Here is a 5925-nt window from a genome sequence, read left to right on the forward strand (position 1 = left end):
ACTTGCCATGCATAGAGCACTTAACTAGTCCCAAAAGATTTTCTTTCTTTCTTCCTTCCCTTTCTTTTCTTGTAGTCTTACATTTATCCTATGAATGAGGACATGGATTTTGAACTCTACAGTTTTTCAGTTAAAAAAACAAATAAACTTTAGACTCAGAGAAGCTAAACCACTTGCCAACATCACACAGCTTTTATTTAGTAAAACCAAGTCTCAAATTTACATTCCTCCACATGGTGAAGGAGGTCATATTAGTTAAATATTGCCAAGATATACAGACACATTAAACTCCTTTCATACTGAGGATTTTGAACCACAGTTCCACCTCTTATATATGTGTACTAAGAAATAGTTCAACTCTCTCAGCCTAGGCTTCCTTACCCATAAGTTGAACTGAAAACACTACTGCAGTGATTCATAGAGTGAATTAATGAGAATTATGCACATAAAGTGATTGTCATGGAACCTAGTATACAGCAGTCACTCATAACAGTATATCATCATTATCTCCACCAGCAACTCCAGATGGAGCATGGCACGTTGCCAGAAAAAAAAATGGGCTCCTTTAAACTATGTAGTCTGTGATGGCCACTTTTGCATGTTCCCTGAAGATTCTTTTCCTTCCACAGCCTTTTGTGCACTCTTCATTCCCAGTGACTACAAATCTTCAGAAAAACACCAAACATAAAATAAACCAGATGCCTATGTGCTTAAATCAATCATCTCATTCATTCCCTGAGAGTCATTCAGCAAGCCTGGTTCTGATCTCTGTTTTGACAGAAATGGTCTGTGATTTGTGTGACAAATGTAGCAGATGCAAATATTTTTCTGGACGCCTTCTACCAGTCATCAAAGATGGTTCTAGAGAAATCTGCAAAGGTGACCTTCTCTAGGGTGAAAGCTCATGGGACCAGCTCTGATTTGTTTTGGAATTCTACCAGTGTGTGCAAATTCTGGCCTGGTACAAGACTTAGAGTTGTGCTGAGGAAAGAAGGTTGCTTTTTTCTTTTTAAACCAATGAAGGCCATTGATTCAACTCTCAAGAAGGAAAACCCTGGTCTTGTGGACCTTCAGCTGTTTCTCATCCTTGTCTTTGTTCAGGGGTTACCAAGTATCAAGGCACACAGGACACCACAATTCTAGCCATTAAGCCCACATGAATTACTCATGTGACTCTCCTCCCCTAATTTTCCATCCAACCACACCACAATACACTGGCACATATGTAGCTAGAGTTTTCCTGCCTTGCCCACAGTCAGGACAAATCTTTGTCACCCGCCAGTCCCACAGCTGCTCAGACCCAACCAAGTAAACACAGAGACTTATATTGCATACAAACTGTATGGCTGTGGCAGGCTTCTTGCTAACTGTTCTTATATCTTAAATTAATCCATTTCCATAAATCTATACCTTGCCACATGGCTGGTGGCTTACTGGCATCTTCACATGCTGCTGGTCATGGCAGCTGGCAGTGTCTCTCCGCCTCAGCCTTCCACTTCCCAGAATTCTCCTCTCTCCTTGTCCCACCTACTTCCTGCCAGACCACTGGCCAACCAGTGTTTTATTTATTGACCAATCAGAGCAATTTGACATACAGACCGTCCCACAGTACTTCCCCTTTCTTTTTTTTAAAAGGAAGGCTTTAACTTTTACACATCTCCAAAGTCAGCTTGGTATATTTGGGAATTTGGGCGTAGCTTCTCTTACTACTTCCTGCTGGAGGGGGGCGCTGTATCTTATGGGGACACAAAGAAAATTTTAGGATCATGGAGTAGTCCGTGAGACCGTATCGTCTGAGCCAGTTGCCTTGAAACGATTCTGGATGTTGGATCATCTGGGCCATGGTGTCATCGGAGACCTTTCAGGTGGTCTTGGCTGGTCAAACCTGATGTATCTTAATCTGGAACAAATCCATAGGCTCTGGCTTTCTGTGGAAACAAAAGCAGAACCTCCTTTCCAAAGCAACATATCCTTACATCCAAATTTTGAAGTTAAGGTACCTTTAAAATACACATTTTGGCATAACTCAACAGCTTTTGCAATCAAATGTTTCTCTTCAGTTACGAATATCAAAGAGAACATAATCTAGATTCTCTGTGTGGTAGCCATCTTTATGTGGCTTATTTTTTATATTAGCTTGAGCCTATTGCTTTTCATTGAGGCCTATTGCAGCCTTTTAAGCCTGAAACGGCACTGTGGCTGCTGGCTCTGCCCACATCAGCTTCCCAACATGGCGATGGTACATTTTCCACCAGCTCTGGGAGCCATCAATTTTCAGAAATAGTGGGTCTATGCTTCTTATCAAAGCAGCATGTAGCCCAGAAACCTCTTTTTGTTTTGTACTAGCAAAAGCTAAATCCACCATGCAGCTTAATGTGCCGCTTGCAGAGGCCTCATTCCCGCCATACTGCAGATCGAGGGCACATACCAGGAACCCGCCAGTAACTCAAACCGGCAGCTGCTGCTCATTTGAGAGAGACAATTAGGAAGCTGTTTTTAGCTCCGTTTTAGAATCTTTTCTCAGGTTTTAGGTAGAAACTCTTGCCAACACGTTGGGTGCCATTTGTAGCTTGAGTTTTTCTGCCTTGCCCACAGTCAGGACAAATCTTTGTCACCCGCCAGTCCCACAGCTGCTCAGGCCCAACCAAGTAAACACAGAGACTTATATTGCATACAAACTGTATGGCTGTGGCAGGCTTCTTGCTAACTGTTCTTATATCTTAAATTAATCCATTTCCATAAATCTATACCTTGCCACGTGGCTGGTGGCTTACCGGCATCTTCACATGCTGCTGGTCATGGTGGCTGGCAGTGTCTCTCCGCCTCAGCCTTCCACTTCCCAGAATTCTCCTCTCTCCTTGTCCCACCTACTTCCTGCCAGACCACTGGCCAACCAGTGTTTTATTTATTGACCAATCAGAGCAATTTGACATACAGACCGTCCCACAGCACACATACCTGTGCATAAACCCATGCACACACTCACACCACACTTGCTTTAAAATGGTTGGACTAAAGGACTTCCAGTGACATGCCCAGTGCCGCCACTACAGAAGTAGAACATCTGTCCCATATCCCCTGCTGTCAAAAAAAATCTTGTTAGGAGGGCTGTGGTTTACTGTTGGCAGGGCTATGGGCTCAAGGAGGAGAAAACACTGAACCACTCTTGGCAATTGCCCTTGTAAAATTCACTGTTTTTTCCATTTAAAAAGAATCTCAATCTTGGTCTCTGTCTCTCTGTCTCTGTCTCTCTCTCTCTTGTGTATATGTGTGTGTGCATGTATGTATACATGTATGCATGTCTGCTTCAATGAATTTAATTGCAGTTGCTTACAGGAATATGGCTGAGGAGTAAGAGAGGACCAAGAGAGGGGGAGGGTAAATTTAAAAACATCTATAATAAGATCCATTATTAGGCATGGTTACTTAAGGTGAATATTTTTTAAAAGAACCAGTGTTCTTTTCAAGAAGTAAAACACTGTACAGACTTATGACTGGGCCTGGATATCTGAAGTAAGCCAAAAAATACAGTGAATGCAGGCAAAATAGCAGATGAATTGTGCTGTCTTAAATGACCATAACAATGCTATCCTTGTGATTTAGAATTGACATGACTGAATAACTGGTATAGCATAAGGCTCGGTTAATAACAGAACAAAACAGGAATCAAATTAAGATGCCAGATTTTTATTGCTCTCCAGATACCTGGCCAGTCCTCCCTTGTGAATATGTGATCTGATTTTGGGCCAAAAGTCTGGCTACATGGCAAATGTATGTTTACAAAACCATTTAAAGTAGCTCCACTCCTACCTGGCAGATTATCTGCAAAAATGCTTGCCAGCAAACTTTCCCCTTTCTGGATACATTCCTGATTCTCCCATTGAGTAATCTTTTTGGACATAAATCCACTGCCAGGCATGAAGCCAGGAGCAGGCATCAAGGATACATCAATGAACACTCACAGATCAACTTCTATGACAGACATGACATGGGCTCTGATCAAAAGTAGAAAATGAACTACAAAAAATAGGTCAAGGAAGTTGTACCGTGTATATTGTCTGTGTCACACTGAACATAACAGGCAACATCTCATACCTCAGGCTCCTTCACTATACAATGAACATAAAAGGCATAGCTCTGCCAATTTCATGGAACTGTGAGCTATAGGAAGTCAAAAGGTGCATAGAGATCCATCCTTAATGACATAATGTGGTAGGTAATCTATGTCCCTGTTGGCTCAGAAGAGGGCTAAATAATCTGAATAAGTCTCCAAGAGAATATGAAGTAGGACTGAAAGTTAAGGAGGGCATCACAAAGTAAGCAGAAGTAATTATGGAGCCTCCCTTATAACAAAGGGAGACAGATTGCCAATTCATCTATGGTATCTCTATAATCAAGATAGTGATGACACTTTCCTCTTTATTTACCCCAAACACCAGTGCAAAATCAATAACAGATTAGTATTATTAATGATGTGGTGGACAGAGCCATTGTTTTTCTCTCTCACTACTCACTTTCCCTTTATTACAGTGTTGCCATTTTGTAAGAAAACATGTCAAATAATTTATTACAGGAGCTAAGAACTAAAAGGAAAGTTGCCACAGGCAAATTATAGCAACTACTGTCGGAAAACACACACACATTGGTTTTGAAAAAATATTCAGGAATGTCTTACAAGGTCTCAGTGAGCACTGAGAAATGTTCCAAAGAGACCTTGCTTAGAGCCAATGAAAGAGCGGGATAAAGGGCTCACTTTCACTCCACACAAATTCTCCAAATTAAAGTTTCTATTACCCTTAATGATTAATATTTCTTTTTACCTAATGATTTGTCCTATTCTCTTTGAGGAAAGCATTTGGATCTGGGGATCATGACACCCCTCTGGATTCTCTGGTTCGACTCCTGTGATTTAAATGATCCCAGATCAGGACCTTTGACCTGACCTGCCTTTTTCTTGTTTCCTTGTCTCTGCTGTTGGGTGAATCTCTGTCTATCCCCACAATCTCATACGATAGAAGAGAAGGCAAGGTATTCTAAAGGTTTCAAAGAGTGAGACAAATGGAAGTGACTTTTATTATTAAATCAAGCCTTGGAATTTACACACTCACTGTCTGCTCTCAAGGTTAGAAATAGAGCTCAAAGGTCAATCCCAATTCATTAAAAGCTAATTAGAAGACAAATTGTCTTTCATTTGAACATGTGATACAGAACAAAGCAGCTTGAGGAATGACAGTGGTTTATTTTAAAGTCTTTATTTTAATTGAAAGCTTCCTATATTTGTCAAGCAGCTGCTCTGTTCAGAATGTCTGAGGGTGATATAAAGAAGCAGAGAACACTGTGCCCACCTATCGAGAGCTCACTGTCCAATGTAGATAAGAAGATGAGGCCACAAATAAACAAGAGATAGAGCATGCAGGAGGGCCTACATAGATATCAACCTAGTGTTCTGGCCTAAGTTCCCTTGGGAGCAACAGTCTTATGTAATTGGGAAGAAGTCAAGATAATTTTCAAAGAAGAGTTTTATAGGACAAAAAGGAAGCATGTGGGTTGCAAAAGACATTCAGTAGGTAGAAACCAAGAAACAGAGGTCTGAAAATATGGGCATACTCTAGAAGCCCCTAAGGTGTGACTCAATTGTGCCTCAATAGACCTACTGATGAAATGGGGCTTGACCCTGGAAGCTGGAAAGATTACATTAAGAATTTGGCCTTGTGTTGGTTCTCATTGCAGAGCTGTAGAGAGAGAGTAGTTTATGAGGAATGACTCTATATACTATGGTTTTCTTCTCACTCCTGTGACTCCAAAATTTTGCTGTTTCATTGTTCTGCCTCAGTGCAGAAGTATTCATATTCACTGCAGCAATAAAGATGCTTTTCTCACAGCCAGTATCATATTCCTTGCACGATCATTTATTGAGCATCATGA

This window comes from Peromyscus leucopus, chromosome X (assembly GCF_004664715.2).
Source record: "Peromyscus leucopus breed LL Stock chromosome X, UCI_PerLeu_2.1, whole genome shotgun sequence".
Classification (NCBI taxonomy): Eukaryota; Metazoa; Chordata; class Mammalia; order Rodentia; family Cricetidae; genus Peromyscus; species Peromyscus leucopus.